Source organism: Pogona vitticeps, chromosome 3 (assembly GCF_051106095.1).
Source record: "Pogona vitticeps strain Pit_001003342236 chromosome 3, PviZW2.1, whole genome shotgun sequence".
In the NCBI taxonomy this organism is placed as follows: Eukaryota; Metazoa; Chordata; class Lepidosauria; order Squamata; family Agamidae; genus Pogona; species Pogona vitticeps.
In genome coordinates this window covers 259,223,120-259,241,596 of record NC_135785.1, presented here as the reverse complement: position 1 = coordinate 259,241,596, position 18,477 = coordinate 259,223,120, and the positions used below count along the sequence as shown (strand labels likewise).

Sequence of the window (18,477 nt, the reverse complement as noted above, 5' to 3'; positions counted from 1 at the left end):
GGATGGAGGTCCTGTCGCTCTCCTGGCTGCATCCAACAGCAGCCGTTCCTCTGGAGTATCAACCCGGGACCTTTCTCCTTCCTCTCCGTCCTCTTCCATCAACCAGCAACCTCCTAAAGCCTTGTCATCGCTCCTTTTTATCAGGCTCCTGGCTGCCTTACGTGTATTCTGCATTAGCCTGCCGCACCTTCCCCTGATATCTTCTCTCTCTCTTTCCCTGTGCCCTCGCCTTTTCTCCTGGCTGAGCTCTCTCTCGTCCATCTTAAAGAGGCCCGGCGGCTTGCCGTGAGACAGATTGGCTACCTGGCACGCTTAACCCGTCACATCTTCCCTCTACTTCCCCAACTAGGTCTATGAACCACCTTTCCTCTCTTCTTCCTATCCATGTCTCTCCTACAGTAGTTGACCGGCTGCTGGGTCAATCCTGAAAATCTAGGGGAAGAGATGTGCCCTTCGATTCGGCATCCTGGGGCAAAGCCTCCATTGCCGTACCCTCATTATGGCCCTGATTAGAGCTGAGCAGGGACCACCCAGAGAATGCAAGGCAGGGAACCCGGGTCATTGCCTCTGAGTAGGTAACCATGGCAGGAAGTGGGCTGGGAACCACTGAACACCTGTTCGTCCAAAGCAGTGGTCCATGCCCATCTCTAGCCCGGATAGTTCTCCATCTTGTTTGTGACTCTGCATGGGCACACACATCTTGCAATAGTGTTTGTGCATTTGTGAAGTGTAACAAATTCAACATAGAAAACAAGTTTCTTTAACCAAAGAAACCATTTTAAATACGTAATAATCTTCCATGCTCATCTCTAGAAATGGGGGATATTCATATACGAATACCCACACACAGCTGGATGTAACAAAGGTCTGCCCCCCCCCCCGGGCTCGGTCCATCCACTCACACGTCCGCTGCCGCCACCGGCTCCACTCTCCCTTCCAATCGCTCCAGAGCTTACGGTCGGCTAGCCACTCCTGCCAGTCCCCCTGCTAGGCTGATGAGTGGATAGCTGACTGCAAACTACCTAGGGGGCCGGACCCTCGTGACGTCCAGCTGTGTGAGGATATTTGCCTTCGTATATGAATACCCCCCATCTTTACACATCTCTGCAAAGCTAAAATCTGACATGAAGCGTTAAAAAAATTCCTTTAAAACCTGAAACACATCCATCCATCAAGATCCATAAAGTGTGGGCATTATCTTCTAACAGTAGATTATTTCTTTCCATCTTTTGTGAACATACAGTCACAAAAACGCTTCCAGAGACAGAAATAAGCAGGAGCAGAGTCAGTAATAAAGTACGGTAGGAGGAACAGATTATAGGGCAACCCAGAGATGAACTGAGTCCAAACAGAACAGCATTTGAGGTACAATCTCTGAGTTTTCCCTATTAATATATGCAAAGAAAGAGAAATATATCCCTGTGATTCTGAGAGTTGCAGTCTAAAAGCCAACTTTTATTTATTTAATTAGAATATTTTTTTACCCTCCTTTCCACTTAATGAGGACCCAGAGCAGCTTGCACCATTAAAAGGCCATACTGGAAGCAGAAAACAGTGAGTATACAAATACTAAAAAGGATCACACAAGTACCCCTCTAAGAAACAGCAAACAAAAGCAACACCAAAAACACATTCAAGGCACAACAATTCATCAAACAACAACACTCAGACAGCCAGTCTCTCAGGGAAAGTTTGCCTGCAGAGAGGGAGAGCAAAGATGGGGCTAGTCTGGCTTCCAGTGGGAGGGAGTTCCAAAGTCTGGGAGCACCCACAGAGAAGGCCCTCTCCTGTGTCTCCACCAAATACACCTGTAAAGGTGGTGGGACTGAGAGTAAGGCCTCTCCTCATGATTTTAACAGCCAGGTAGGCTCATACACGGTGACAAGTTGCATTTCCGACTTGCCTCCTTTGTTCTCTGTGCATTTCCGATCTGCTCCGTTTGTTTTCTGTGCATTTCCGATGGGTCTTGCACACTTGTTTGCTTTTCTCTCCCCTCCTCCTTCGGCTGGAAGGGATTAATCATGTTTCCAATGAGTCTTGCAGTGATATTTTTTTGGTGATTTTTTTTCTTCGTCCGGAATGGATTAATTGCATTTCAATGCATTCCTACGGGAAATGATTTATGGCCATTTCGAGTTACGTCCATCTTCTGGAATGGATTATGGTCATAAATCGAGGCACCACTGTACACTATCTTGGTGACTGCAATCAAGCCACTACTGTTCCAGCATACACCTGCCTACCTGCAAAATGGGAATCATAACAAACAGCTGCATTAACAGGGCTACTGAAACGAATACCATGAGCAAGAAAGCTAGGTTAACATCCAAAGCGCTGTGTTGGGTTCACTGGTTCACATTATCTTCTCCTATGCCAGTGACCTGGTGTCTGGTATTGCTTTATCTCAGCCTAAGCACCCACAAAATTTGCCAGGAGACCATTGCCAGTTGGTACACAGATGGGCAATGCATGCCAAGTAAGACATGAGATACAGTATTCCAGGAGAGTAGGGCTCTTAGCAACAGGAAACAGGCTTAACATGTAAAGTGTCTGTCAAAATGGCTAGAAGGACAGGGATTTGGGAGCTGGGCTGACCTTAAGCACACCAATACAACTACATTAGCCACCATCAAGGCTTCCCAAGACAATCTGCTGCCTGAGGCAGCCTTCATAGATAAAGGTAAAGGTTCCCCTTGACATTTAGTCCAGTCATGTCCAACTCTAGGGCGCGGTGTTCATCCCCGTTTCCAAGCCGTAGAGCCAGCGTCTGTCCGAAGACAGTTTCCGTGGTCACGTTGCCAACACGACTAGACATGGAACGCTGTTACCTTCCCACTGAGGTGGTACCTGTTTATCTACTTGCATTTTTGCATTTTGCATGCTCTTGATGTCATAGGAAGCAGGTTCTTGCATAAAGATTGCAAAATAATATGTTGTGGGTGTGCATAAAAAGAGAACAGGTGTATTTCCAGCGGGACCTTCTTAAATAATACTATGTACAACATTTTTCTAGCCAGAGGGCTGAGTTGTATTGCAGACTAATAGTAGTAATGTATATAAAAAATTATATAGATAAATACATGCCAATGTTAGTGTGCCAAAAGAACTGTGCCTCAGATATGCTGTCATTTCCTAGCTACTGTCACATGAAAATTGCTCACTACAGCTTAACAACTGCCCCGTTGAACTGAAGTGAGCTTTCCTACTTTTATCATGCCAGAAGCTGTTGCCATCATTCCTGCTAGGACTTGTGTTCTCCATGCCATGCCTTGTTCTTAGCTGCCGTCAAGTCACTTCCAACTCACGGTGACCCTATGAATCAGCGACCTCCAGAATCTCCTGTTCCTTAACAGCCTCGCTTAGTTCATATAAACATAAAGCTTTGGCTTCCTTTATAGCGTACCTACAGCTCTATAAAGGACATGGTCAACTTTTCGAAGCTTTATGATGCTGCTAGCATTTGTGGTAGGCTCATCTCTAGACCACATTTTTTTCTTCTTCAAAAAGAAGGCTCAGGGGTTGAGATGCTGGTGCTTCACCTTGCTCTAAACAGTGAAATGGGCCCAAACGCATGCAACCTGCCAGCTTTCTCCCTGTTGCTTTTGTGATGGAAATGTGACACATATAACATACGTCTTTGCTCAGAGCCAGTGAGTTCTGGCATCTGTTGGGAGTAGAGAACAGATGGCTGCACAGGTTTGAAAGCCTCCACACATAATAACACCAAACTTCTCTCTTCCTTTAGTACTATTCTCCTAGAGATGGTTGTATTTTTGCCTAGAGGTCCGGAGAAACACAGCAGTTCTTTCTGACTCCAGATACTGACCTGAGACCATGTAACCCTATGCAGTTCCAGGCCTTATGAGTTGTCAGAGAGCCAGGACTCATGGGATCAAACCCCTGAGACTTTCTCTATGGCTATGCCATTATCTATCATCCTTCTCAGACTTTCCCCTTCCACTTAAGCTTATTCGCCTTCCTCTCAGTAGTAACACAGAGAAAAATGGGTTTTCTCAGGAGAGCAATAGTCTTGCAAGCTATGCCTGTTGTAACACAAATTATTTGATGGTGGTGTGGTCCTGAATGGGGAATTTAGAGCCATTAAGTCTACTCAAGACCTTCTCCTTAATTGTTGATTAGCACCCATCTAGCAGCCCGCATGTCTAAACTCTCATGGGAGAGAGTGGCTATGGGAGTGTCACAATGAGCACGTAAATTCTGGAATAGAAATGCACTAAGCGATACCTTTATAGACTACTTAGAAATCATCATACCCTACGCGATCTTTAGTGTTGTATGACCATTTTTAAGTGGCCTATAAAGGTACCGCCTATTGCATTTGTATTTGTATGTTTTTGCATGGACCACATGGCTCCCCTTTATTTTAAATAACAATTTTGAAAATTTCTACTACATCACCAGGTGCATAATACTGAAACTAGCCAGGCTATTTTAGCACTGGAAGCAGAAAAGTACTGTTAGTATCGAACTCTGTTTTTTTCTGTCCTGCCACGGCATCAAATATCTGCAGCCTGAGATGATCACCGACTATTACCTATTGGTACAGCCAGCCCTTCCCTGGAACAACCAATGTTTTTGTAGGCCCAGATGTTGTGATCGATAAGAATGGCTCTCCCTCCATTTTCTCTGGTTTTCAAAGCCCCCTCCTCTAGGACCACCACCCAGGCACACACATAGGCTCCGACGCGCTGTACAAACAACATTACTGTTTGACTCCGAGCGATTCCCCCCTCATTTCATTATTTAATGTGAGCCAAAAGCTCACGCTCTAATCCTCAGCAAATTGACAGGATCTTTATTCCGGGTGATGCAAATTGAATAAAAGCAGAAGGGTCCTTTTTTTATTCCACCCTCCCTTCCAGCCTTCCTGAGACCAACGCCAATTAATTCCTTACTGGATTTTTGAGGGGGGGAAAAAGGGGGGTGGCGGCTGGGGAGAGGCAACAGAACCGTGTTTTCCCACTTGTGGATCAAAAGGCCCTACAGAAGGTCCAAGTCTTATTTCAGACCCCATATTTTGCACACTCGACCCACCCAACAGCCCATTAAGCCCCTGCTGTGAGTTTAGACATTCCAGCCACTAGCTAGCTGTTCTGCTTTGCTAGTAACGAAAATTTCCTCCGTTCGCGGATCAACGTGTTTAAACGCTTTGATCTTTCTTATCTCGGCAGATGGATTTGAAGGCCTACTCAGGGAAACAAGCTTTCATTGGGGATCAACCCTTTCTTATCTCACCTGAAACTTGGGCTTCAAAATGCACACACACATACACTCATTGTCTTTCCAAATAGGTTCTTTCTCTTTGCACACAAATGTATGCATTTCTTCCTTTCTCTGTGAGAAGGGGGGGGAACGGATTTAACCTATGGGTACTTCAAAGGGCAGAGAACCTTCTCTGCGACAAAGGAGATACATTTTTATGTACAGTAATTCCATATTATCTTAATATCTGGCACATGCTTTCAGAGTTTCTATTTAATCTTCTTCAGCCCACTGACTAGGCAGACACAATGGGGACCCTATTACAAGATGTAATTGGAGAAATGTGGTTTTAACAAGGGCCACGCTGATTTCCCACCCAGACCTGGAGAAACCTGTCTTTAATTTAGCAGTACTATGGAAACATAAGACAGGATTGTCTGACTATCCTTGGAAACTGAATTTTCTTTCTGTCCGGGGGGGGGGGGGGGGGGAGAAAGTGCATCAGAATTTGTCAAAGTTGTTTCCTGTTCAGGTATGTTTTGCACTGCATCATGGACTTTGTAGTCAGGCTGGTCTACAAGATATGCAACAGAGGCAGGTCTTGGCATGAAAGGTGATACACCAGCAATTGGACTGATAACAGGGGAAAGTTTGGTACAAAATAGAAAAACCCTGTCTATTTTGTAGGCTGGCTAACGCAAGTCAGGGTCTTTAATAACATTTCCTGCTCTGTTAGAACAAGATGTTCAGGGCTACAGAGCACCTGAAAAGCTCATGCATATCTTTGTCTTCAAGAGGGAAGTCTTTAAGAGATATCACATAAAAGTCTGGATTACCTCTAATCTTTTACAACTTGAAAGCAAATGACTGGAATGTTGGATACTCCGACCAGAGAGGAGTAAGAGGATATTTCTATAGTTCTGTGAAATTCTGCAGAACAATCTCTCTCTTCACCTCCATTAAATATACTTCAAACGACTGTGAAGAAAGAAGGGGTGAGGGGTATCGCACACATTGTCTCAAAGTCTTTGCGAGGGATGTAAACAAAGACTATATCAATTCTTCATTCTCTTTGATTTAGGCTTTCTTGATTGGACAAGGTATTTTGATAAGGAATTTTCAAGGCCCCCCCGAAGACACTGCATCTTCAGGCTGAAGGATCACAAAGAGTATGAATTGTTCTCATAATTCGCCACAACCTGCTTCTTTGCAAACTACTCTTTGAGAGAAGTTAAGCACATATGCACAACTAAGGCCATCATGAATAATCGCACACGTTCTTGCTTTTGATGGAAAAGGATTTCCGGATACACTGAGACACTGTGTCCAAAAATGGAGAACTGCTAAGTGGTTCTTCTATATTTTGCACAATGCATTGGGGGGGGGTTGTGCAAAAAAAAGAGAAGAAACCCCAATAATTTCTACACAAAATGCACATTTTTTGTGCAAAAAAAAAAGTCTCAAATGAGCTGATCACCAACAAAGTGCCAATATGTGAAAAAGATACAAAATCTTTCTATAAACTCAAACAACAGGGAGAACATTTTAAAGATCATTTTTTGGTTCTCTCTTCCAAGAATAATTGAGTGATTTCTATGCACAATATAGGGCATATGCAGAGAAACTAAATGGTAAATTTATAATGGTCTTTTATAGTGAGTGCTAACATTACTGCATTTACCATTTTTCTGCTCTGTTTTTGATTGGGTTTTTGTTTTTGTTAGTTCAATTTAATTTTGGTTTTTAGGTTAAATTTGCAGAAATAAAAATTAAAAGTAGTGGAGGAAAGGACTACACCCCGACAAGTGCAAAACAACTGCCTAATGGACAACGAAGATACAAGCAACCCCTTTTGGGTTTTCTGATCCTTGAACATCCATGCAGCGGAACAGCAGCCACTGTGACCTTGGGAAATTTGTGTCATTTGCACAGATTTGCATAATTTGCGCCAAAGATCTTTCTCATTTTGCTTTCGACAGTGCCACGAAACGCCTCACCTTTTTTTTGCAAGACGAGGATAATAGTTCTGGATTTCCAATGTCCTTTGGCTGCCAGGATTTTACAAGCAGGGATTTCCATCAACATGTTTTGAAAAGATGGAGGAAAAATGCAACCAGCGTTTCTGACTTTCCTTTACAAGTGAAGCTCTTGGCATTTTGGAAAAAACAAACCAAATCTTGAGCAAGACTTTAGCACCTGATCTGACAGGGTGTCTGATTCAAACTACAGGGACTCTGGATGGCTATTCTTGTAAGCAACAAACCTTCAATAAAAATTCATTTGTAACAAAAGCATTCTGTCAAAAACTGTTCTAGTTCTGCAGTTCTCAAGAAGGAAGTCCAACTGAATCAATGGGAAGTGCTTGCAAGTTACTTTTTTTGGACTGCAAATCCCAGAAACCTCCAGCAATCGCCTGCAGCGCTTGCCCATGGTGATGATCTGAAGTGTCACCAAGTCACTGATGAATAAACAAGATGCCTTTGAATATAACAACATATCAGTTGTTGAAGGGCTTCATCTGTTGGAAACCTTAGGGCCTGATCTGCCAAGGGCTCTGCTCCCAGACATAGCTAAGTGCAAAACCGCCCAAGAATTCAACAAACTTAAGCAGTTACTGCAGTGTCAGATTATGGCCCCTGTTGGTTTGTAATGGTATGTCATAAGACGGTATACAGTCACATACTTCTTGATATGTTATTTCAAGAACAGGCTGTAAATCATCGTCACGTTCTACCCAGTTGGACACAAATTAGAGTCAGACTTTGGGTAGAGAGTAAGCAGTCGGGGGGCTTGTCATATTTTATTCAGCAGAATGTAAGCCCAGGAATTTTAGGGGGTCAGAAACAGACATTGCACTGGCCAGTGTCATAACACACATGGGTGGAAAAAAGCTCTACTCCATTTCCTAAGGAATCTCATGGCTCCCATAAATCAGTCAGCAGGTAGCTTGAGCCCACCGATATTAGCCAAGCCGTCTCACGGAATTGAAAAATGAAACAAGTTTATTTGACGGCTGTGATCGTTATTACACAGGGCAGGAAGAGGTGCAAAAATGAAGGGAAGAGGAGCGGCTGTAGAAATTCAGAAGCATGAGGTAGAGCATAGAAGGAAGGATGTGAGCTGCTCCAATTCTTTGGTGTGTCAGATTGTAAACCTATAGACAACTTGAGAAAGAGAGGATGTTTTCAAAATCAACACTGATACAGTGGTTCCTCAATTTACGAACTTAATCCGTATTGGAATGGCGTTCTTACGTTGAAAAGTTCGTAAATCGAGGCAAACTTTCCCGTAGGAATGCATTGAAAACCATTTAATCCGTATCTGCTAGTTTTTGTTTGTATGTCGAGGCGCTGTTCGTAGGTAGAGGCATTAGTTCCCATAGGCACGAATGCAAAGCCGGTTAATCCGTACTCTACCACTAGGGGTGGTTTTTTTTTCTTTTGACCTAAAGTGAACTTAGGTCAAAAAAAGGGCAGGAAGGGGTTTTTCTTGTTTCTTTTTTGGTTCATAATTTGAGACTCCGTTCACAGGTTGAAGCACCTTTTTGCGAACGGAGCTGTTCGTAACTCAAAGGGACGTTTGTAAGTCAAGGTACCACTGTACATTGATTGGGCTAATCGAAAAAAGGACAGAATTCTCTATGCAAGCTTTCTAGTTAAGGAACTCCTTTGTTCCTTTGAGAGACACGGGATGTTTGCCTCTCAAGCATGCGGCATCTTTCAAGGGGATCTGAGGCCGTTGTTAACAACACACTCCTTGGTCTACCATAGGCTCTCTTTGCTCCAGGATACAAACCAGCCATGGGCACAATAACGGAACGGAAGTGAAGAGACGTTGCCATCAAGACCAGCTATCTTTGCACAGTTTTACAGCTCCTAGAAGATTCACCAACTCCCTTGAAAGAACTTGGTCATCACACAAGATCAAGATGCCAAACGCTTTTCCACTGCAGATTCACAATGGGTCCATCTCTATCTGTGTCTTCCCCTCTATCTGTGCAAGAGTTTCCAGCTCACAGGAAGATTCCCAGATGTCCACCTCGAACGGGCAATTTTGGCACAGTCTTTCTCCACAAAGTATACATCAATGTCCTGATGATGTAATCCTCAAGGACCATGTTACTGTGCAGGGCACGCATGGAAAATCATTGGCCATCCAGATGTTTTAAGGCTAAAGCTCTCATAATCCTTTATCATTGACCATGACAGGAAAGGCTTTTGGGGGGGTCAAAATCCAAAACCCTTGGAGGATCATGCATGATGCAATAAAGTTGTTAAGATGTGGTTCCGGGGAGAATCTGGGTCTTCCTAGGATCCCAGTCCAGACCTCTGGCCTCCCGTTTGGAACTATCATTTGTGGCATTAAAATATGCTAGCACTTTTGTTCCCCATGTTATCCTTCTGGGTCCACTAAATGTAACTAGGACGCACCCCTCTGAAATGGAATCTGGAGCATGAGCTAAAAGAAAGTCCCCAATCTTGGCGAGAGACAGGTAACATTTGGAAGTCGAGGTTGGATGACAGTTGCCAGAATCTCACAGCCAGCATGACTACTGCCACTAAATGTTGCCATGCTAGCTATGAATTTCTGGAAAATTTGTCAACATAAAATCATAGAATCATTGAGTAGGCAGGGTCCTACAAGGCACTGAGTCTAACCTCCTGCTCAAGGCGGGAATCCAAATCAAAGGAGATCTGATGGATATTATCCAATTTTCTCTTGAAGGCCTTCCAGCACTGAAGTGCTGACCACCTCCCAAGGTCATAGGTTCCACTGTTGTACTGCTCTAACAGTTAAGAAGTTTTCCCTGATATTCAGCCCAAATCTGGCTTCCTGTAGCCTGAGCCCATTATGTGGTCTTGTGCTCATGGATGATCAAGAACAGATCCTGCCCCTCCTCTGTAGGACTCCCTTTCAAGTCTTTGAAAAGTGCTTTCCTATCTCCCGTCAGTCTTCTTTTCTCAAGGCTGAACGTGCCCAGTTCTTTCAGTCTTTCTTCCTCCTAGGGCTTATAGATGAAGTCAAATTAAATACACCACGTTCTCATCTCTGCTTTTGCATTAGCGGGTCCCTTCTTGGAAAGGCAGCCAGTCTCAGCCAGACATCACTCTTCCAAATTATTTTCCAGACACGGACATGCCCTCCTTCCCAGTCTGTGTGATATTTGATCCTGTGCCCACTGCTCCTTATGTATATGGCAGAAAACGGACACCTCAAAACAGGTACACGCCAGCCCCAGCTACGATCGTGTGTCTATATGGACTTCCCACTTAGGGCTGCACCTATTCAGATAAATGTGTTTATCAGAATGCACAGCGGAGGAGTGTGTGTGTGTGTGCGTGTGTTTGCCCACACTCCCTCTTTTTCTAACAAAATTCTTAGTAGCGGCATTTCTGACGGAAAATACGAGCTTAATGCACAGAAACTGGGAGAGTTTCAGGAGCCTTAAGGAACATTCTCTGCTCTTCAACCATCAATCAAAATGTTCCTCCTTAAAAGACATAGATTTCATCAGTCACATTAACCTCCGCCTGGGTTGATTAACCCTGCTGCATCTGCATTCTTTCTCCTTCACAGGAGTCAGCAATGACTTGATGACTACATTCGTAAATGGCACATTTGAGGGGAGACAGGAGCTAAACCGAAGGTCAAATGATGGATACATTACAAATGGTAACACCTCCATCATGTGGCTTATGAAACACATGGAGCTGTTCGCTCAGGCCTGCGGTGAGCTATTTCCAAAATGAATATCACCAAGTTAGAACCGCCGCCGTTCTTTCTGGCTAACCCCCTGAATGAAGAGGATTCTAACTCAGAAAACGTCCCTGAGATGACGGTTGACCGGCCCAACCCAGACCAGCTGATGTGCCTAATGATGGCATTCTAACCTCTTGGAAGGTCACCCATGAAGATTCATGTCACCAAAATCCTACTGTATCTGTCCACTGGCATAATGCCACCAGTGCATTCAGTGGCAACTTGGTGGATGTGATTTTAAAAAATGCTAATGCGGATCTCTCAACATGCAGCAACCTACTGCTGAAAGTTATAGCACAGACATTAACATTGGCTGGCATAACCAACAGGGTTCCAGACAGAAACTGGGGAAAAAGTTTGGGCTGGGTTGGGTTCTTGTTTTGATGACTGTTCCTTGAATTTTCCTGGTGTGATATTCTGGAAAATGTCATCTAACTGGTCTAATATTTGGTATAAGGTACCTTTTAAAATTGCAAAAGGCACACAAGACCTCAGAGAATTTAGGACTACACTCAAGGAATCTCATCCTATCTCTTAGAACAAAAAAATAACTCAGCCCTAAAGATGGGCATCAAACAAACCACAAAGCAGAACAACCCATGCATTAGGCCACTTCATGGTTCATTTGGGGGGAACTTCGGGGAAACAAAATGCCAAACTGTTATTGGTGTTGGTGATTCGTACACTTCGTGGTTGGCTAAAGAGCACTTTCTTGGGGCAACTCAGGCATTCCAAATCCAATTTTCACTAAACCTGGAGGGGGTGGGCAGGATAGTCAGCTGAAGATTTGCTCCATGTCTGGAGTCTGTAACGCATGCAGGGGCCGTTCTACTGCTCCCGGAAGTCCCAAATGGCACGAAGCATGGAAACATTCGTTTCGTTGGAAAATTTGTGGTTTGTGAATAGTGACAAACCACAAACCATTACAAACTGCTCATTTACTGGTTTGTGACTGTCTCTGATCAACACTGCTGATTCATGAATGCATATCTCAACACATCTTTTTAGATAGTATCTCTTCTTTTTTCTGCATGTATGAAAGGCAGCCAACAATAAGAAAGCAAAACAAAACAAATTTAACCAGAATTGTGACTTTCAACTCAAACACTTTAAACTTAGAAGACATTCAGGGTGTTGTTCGTTAGGATTCTACTGTCTGATTACACGCTTTACTCTGGACTCCACAACCTGACTAGAAACGACACATAACTCTATCTAGAATACTCTTCCATGTTCGGTTGGAGGTGACACTAACTTTGCTACATTTCTAGATGTCTCTGTGGAAACTGTGAGAAATCTACACCAAGCAATATGAGCTTTCCCCAGAGACTAATTAATCTTAGTCCCGTATTTAACATTCTCCTCATTTAGTCTTCCCCAGCCCAGATGGTGGTAACGGATCAGGAAAAAGATACACGAGAAAGAAGATAAGTCCAATAATTAACCACAAGCAATCAAGGAATACATCCTCGTTAGAAATGTAAAGCCGTGCCATACAGCAAAACATGGGTACTTAGCGATTCACTAAATGAGAGTAGTGGAATGTCCTTTTGAGGAAAAGAAATATCCAGTTACCTCAGAACCTGGCTAAGTTACTTTTCCAAGGTCCCAGCCTGTCACTGCAAGCACGGCTGACCAGTTGGATTTAAGCATTCTTTAAATTTTCTACAGTGCCCCCCAAAAATAGCAATTTTTTTTCAGCCTGTTGAACTTTAAAGTGTAACTGAGGCACATGGATGTAAGATTTGGACTATTAATAAGGAGATGATCTAGTGCAGTGATTTATAGGTGACCCAGAATGTTCTCGGACTGCAACTCCCAGAAACCCCAATCAGCACAGCTGGCGGTGAAGGCTTCTGGGAGTTGCAGTCCAAGAAAGAACACCTGAGTTACTCAAGGTTAGGAGCCACCTCTTTATAGAATAAATGCATTTGAAATGAAGAGATACAGAAGAATCTTTTGCATCCCAAGGACGAACAGAATAAAGAATGAAGAGGTGCTTCTTCAGATAGGAAAACAGAGAGAAATAAGGCTGATTATTAAGGAATTCAAGCGGTCATAACTTGGAACACATATGTTGTCAGGACAAATATAATATATGTTGCAGCACATCATTTAAGTGAAGATAGTGGGTAAACATGGAAAAGGCAGGAAATGGGTTTCTTGGGTAAGTAGCACCAGAGATAAGATTAAATGCAAAAGTAAGAGTAGGTAATGCCTTTATAGATCACTAAAGAATCATCATGCAACACATGAACTTTCGTGGATCAAGGCCACTTCATCAGGCTTGTATCAGTGTGAAGAACCAAGTCCAAAACTTTCATGGCAAGATGGATTTTGCCAGGAAAGTTACTCTTAAAAGTAATGCCCAAAAGTTAGTGACAAGATGGATTTCATCTAGAACGTCTTTCTTAGATATACATCGAGAAAGATGCAGGCGGCATTTGAGTGCTTGTTTGACAGCTCAGGCAGCTGTGAATTGGAGATTGCACCCCAGGTCTTCAAACAAAGAGCCACAAGCCAGGCACACGGACAGAGAGAGACAAGGTTGGGCCTTGATAGAAGAAGCTAATCCACACAGTGGGAGATAAAGTGAAAATATACCATGATGGTAGCCAGCGTGGTGGTCAATGCTAGCAACTGAGACAACACACACACACACACACAGAGAGAGAGAGAGAGAGAGAGAGAGCGAGAGAGAGAGAGAGCGCTGAGACGCCAGAGATCTGAACACTGCAAAGATTGATGGAAATGTGCAAAAACTGAAGTGAGACTGTCGTGACATCAGTTTGATCACACCAAAGCCTCTTGAAGTAGCGGAGTTCCTTGGGGGAAGACAAGCAACCGATAGGACTGCAAAAAAGGAAGAGCTGCATATATATCATAAGAAGGGAGATAAAAAGTTGTCAGGTAAGTATCCGTGCGAAGTGCTAGCTTATAAACAAACAATTCCTTCAAGGAGCTATGGAGCTGTTTTTTTTTTTAATCAAGAGCTTATTGAGAAAAAAAATATCCCCATATATAGATATAGATATATCTTTAGAGTACATCGGAGACTTTCTAAGAAACAAAACACTCGTCTTCCCCTCAATTCTGCCTTTTTCCCTTTACCATTTATCTCGTTTGTTTCCACTTGTTATATAAATGCCTTCTACTTTCCTTTGACTCTATCTTTTTTAAAAGGAATACATTTTAGACCTCGCCGTTTGAAGGAAAATGTTTACAAATGTGCAGCAGTGTCTGATGTTTTCAACTTGTACTGTTCCTTCACTTTCTCCTTACCACAACCCTGTGAGGTAAATGGGAATCGCATGTGTTGGCCTCCACGTCATGGTTGAGTGAGGATTTGAATTTGGGACTTTGGGTTTTAATAAGGTAGGAATCAGCTAAAGAGTGTTATAGGGCCCCCACACATGGCAGGTCTTACATCAACCTCACTGTGTAATTTCCCGTTATCAGAGAGTCAACTGTTACACCTCCTTTTTCTGTCAAGCATCATTTCAAAGCATCTTTACTTCTACCAGTTCCTGGGAAAAAGCATATGTTTGGTTTGCCTTTTACAGCTACAGGTTTCTATTGTTTTTTCTTGCATTTTAGCAGACATTTGCAATGAATTATGTATTATTTTACAAATTTGACATTTGTGATTTTTTAAACGTAGGTATAACCTAGGATTATAACAGTAGATTTTTATGTACACGCCTAGCTATCCCAAAGACTTATGAGGAAAGGCAGAATATAAGTTGATGAAATAAATGGCCAATCCTTATCCACCAAGTGGTGTCACAGACACTGGCCAATATTCTCCCCCTAGCCCTTGGCCACCATCAGTGATGAGTGCAGTCGAGCGTCCATGGCCACCCTCCTCCAATGTGTTATTTTGATGCATAAAAGAGTTAACAGTTAGACTCTGACATTATAAACACTCATCCACACTGGCTGTCGGTTATACCTTGGAAACAATAACAGGATGTTGTCTTTTATGGAGAGCTAAACTCCATGTCTTTCATAGCTCCACACTGTGCAGAAAATCAGATGTCTTTCATAATATTCCCAAGGGAGACTGTTGTCTATTCGGTGACTCTAAACAGGGGCTAAAACTGCTACCCCAGTGTTTCCCAAAGCGTGCACTGTGGTGCCATAGGGTGTCAGAAAACCCACCCAGGGGCACCACAGAATCCTCTAATTCTTCCCCCCTCTTCCCTTCTCCCCCAAATAACCTAACTTGCAGTTTCTCTGGTTGTGAGAATGGCTGATGGTTGGATTCCAAAAGATCTCCTGTATGGAGAATTAGTGCACGGAAATCGTCCCAGAGGGAGACCCCAGCTGCGATACAAGGAGATCTGCAAGCAGGATCTGAAGGCCTTAGGAATGGACCTCAACCGATGGGAAACCTTGACATCTGAGCATTCAGCCTGGAGGCAGGCGGTGCATCGTGGCCTCTCCCAATTTGAAGAGTCCCTTGTCCAGCAGGCCGAGGCAAAGAGGCAGACCTGAAACCAGCAAAACCAGGGAGCTAGACGGGGGACACATTGTGTTTGTCTTCAGTGTGGAAGAGATTGTCACTCTTAAATTGGCCTTCTCATCCACACTAGACACTGTTCCAAGTCCTCCATACAGAGCATGCGACCATAGTCTTTCGAGACTGAAGGGTGCCTAATCAATTCAATCACTTTCTCTGGTGTCTGTGCATGGTGCAGAGAGGAACCCTGGTCCAGTATTACCAAAGGACTGGGTTTCGTGCCCTCCTGTTCACAAGGGAGCCTTCCCTGACCTCACCCCCCCCCCCAATGCAGCTTCTCCATTTTACTTGGAAGCTGTTTCCCTAGCAGAAGTCAGGCGGAGCATGTTTCCATTAAGCCACCAGTACATAGCAGAGTTTCTGGTTCCATCTAGTGGCAAGTCCTGATAATACACATTGGACAGGCATATTCCTCTATTCATTTATTTATTCACTTATTTTTTCAGGCAGTGGATAACTGAAAATACGGCTACTGATTCCATGGATACGGTAGTCCTACTGTTACGGGAAGTCATGGCCAGCAGCCAGTAATTCAAGGGAGCTGCAAGTTGAAAAAAGTTTGGGAAACACTGTGCTTATCCAAAGAAAATGAAACAAGTTACTTTGAAGGCCAGAAGCTCCCAGAATTTCATTGCCACTGGTCAAGCTGGCACGGGGAGTCTGGAGTTAGTGTCCAAAATAGTAATGTTTCTAAGTTCTGTCCAAGTTCATATAAAAATGTTAGGGGGTAGTGGTTAAGGATATGCTTTAGGGAAGGAGAGAGGAAATTTTTTTGTTAGAAGATAATTTAGAGGACAAAAGGTTGAAAGCAATGATGATGAAATGGGTACAAAATTTTGACTATAATATAGACATAGATGATTGGATTCGAATGTGGTATGATAGCTATAGATAGATTAAATCTGTAAACCTGAGAGAAAATGTTTTAAAAATGTTCTATAGATGGCATTTAAAATCTGGCAAAAAGGGTGTTAGAGATTACCATATTTCCCTGAAAATAAGACAGGGTCTTATATTAATTTTTGCTTCAAAAAACCCATTAGGGCTTATTTTCAGGGGATGCTTTATTTTATTCATGTGCAACAATCTACATGTATTCAAATACAGTAATGTCAACTTCTTATGGTTGCTGCACAATGGTGGAGGGCAGGGTTTGACTTAGCTGGGGCTTATTTTTGGGGTAGGGCTTCTATGACAAGCATCCTGAAAAATCATACTAGGGCTTATTTTCAGGTTAGGTCTTATTTTCAGGGAAACAAGGTAGCAACTCATGCTAAAAATGGTGTCAGCAACTTGGGACTTTCTTTTGCATAGGTGATGGATATGTGACAGAGTAAAATAATTTTGGAGACGGATAAAAAAAGATATTATACAAGAAATTACACAATTTAAAATAACCTTTAAACCAGAAATGCTCTTGCTGAATATAATGCCAGAAATTGTTGATTTAAAAGAGAGAGATAAAAGAAAATGTTGTTGCAAATATTTATAGCTATAAGGTTGATCTGGGCTCAAAAATGGGATAGCTTATCAGAGGCAGTGTGTGAGAACTCGAGAAGATATGTTAAAGAAAGCTGGAAAATGTCTTATGATTGAGCCCAGAAGCAAATATTAATAGAGAATATAACATAGGTTCTGGATTTTAGTACTGTAACACAGTTATGGGGTCAAGATTATATTAGATATTGTATTATTGTAAACACTTCCCTGTGTATGTTTTGCGTGGCGTGTTTCCCCTCCCCCGTATTTTCCTATCTGTTTGTTTGTTATATAATAAAATAAATTTTAAAAAAAGTATTAGTTTTTTTTAACCAGGAACTACTTGAAAGAGCTATTTTTTAATACGTCTCTCTCCCACCAACCGTTAAGTGTGCATCGAAGAGAAAGAGGTTGGAAAGCCGGGGAATATCGTAACCATATTCAGACTCTTTCATATTTCAATTCTAGAGAATCCCTTGGAAAAGTTAGCTTTTTCAAGGATGATTCCCACAATGCCACATGCCAGCTGGCCGGTTCTGGGAGCTGTAGACCAGCCTTTCTCAAGCTCTAATAAGAAATATTGGCCGATGCGCCATTTTGAACTCTTTTATCAAATCCCAAGCATTTCATTGAAAAGACCCGCTTCTTCCACTGTAACTATTAATTTCTGTTTCTTTCCAGGATATGATTCATTCTGAGACGGGACAAGGTTCGGGGTAGGATCTACTATTGAGCGATGATTCTGCTCTCTCTCAGCGCGCTTTTAAAAGTCTCTGGTTGGCGACCTACTTCACTGAAATTTGTCATCTGAGTTTCCAGCTCCTGAAGGGGGTTTGTTTCTTCATTTACACAGAGAGAGTTAATCCTATCAGGAAATTTAAGCATTTTCTACGGGCGTTTGACGTGGGAGGACGGGCAGGAAGGAAACATCGTTGTCTATATGAATAATACAAAACAGTGAGTTGAATTATGTAGAAAAGGTACGCAAACAGAGCTTTCTCCTTTCCTCTTTAATTACGCAAATGTAAATCACCAATACTGTGGGTTAATACCTGTCTTCCTTCCTTCCTTCCTTCCTTCCTTCCTTCCTTCCTTCCTTCCTTCCTTAATTAATTAATTAATTAATTAATTAATTAATTAATTAATTAGATTTCTACCCTGCCCCCCTAGTCAGGGCAGCTTACAAATATCATCTTTCAGATTCCACCCCCTGTTTAACCCCAATGTTACCATTCACACCTTGCCCGGCTGTCACATTCATACATTCATTTTCATTACCATTTCTCAACCATGCACACCTTAACATCTTCCCATACCATGTTCTCCCGTGTTTACATACTTCAGACCTCAATCCCTTATGCACCATTCCAGTCTACAAAAGCAACTGGAATTGGCTTCTTTTTTTTCAGGGCGCCATCCCTATACAATTGGATGATGCCTGGGCCTTTGATGAAGAGTGGAAAGCAAGAAGGATCCCCAAATTCTAAGAACAA

The 18,477-nt window shown here is 42.7% G+C and overlaps 2 long non-coding RNA genes across 3 annotated transcripts in view; one reads left to right on the top strand and one right to left on the bottom strand.

Moving 5' to 3' along the window:
• LOC144588098 (uncharacterized) overlaps window positions 1-18,477 on the bottom strand; it is a 689,650-nt gene that overhangs the window by 9,494 nt on the left and 661,679 nt on the right. The gene's annotated exons all lie outside the window — the stretch shown is intronic.
• LOC144588100 (uncharacterized) lies at window positions 1,145-17,271 on the top strand. Its single transcript, XR_013543446.1, has 2 exons — window positions 1,145-13,893; window positions 15,952-17,271. It is a non-coding gene; the product is annotated as an uncharacterized LOC144588100 (long non-coding RNA).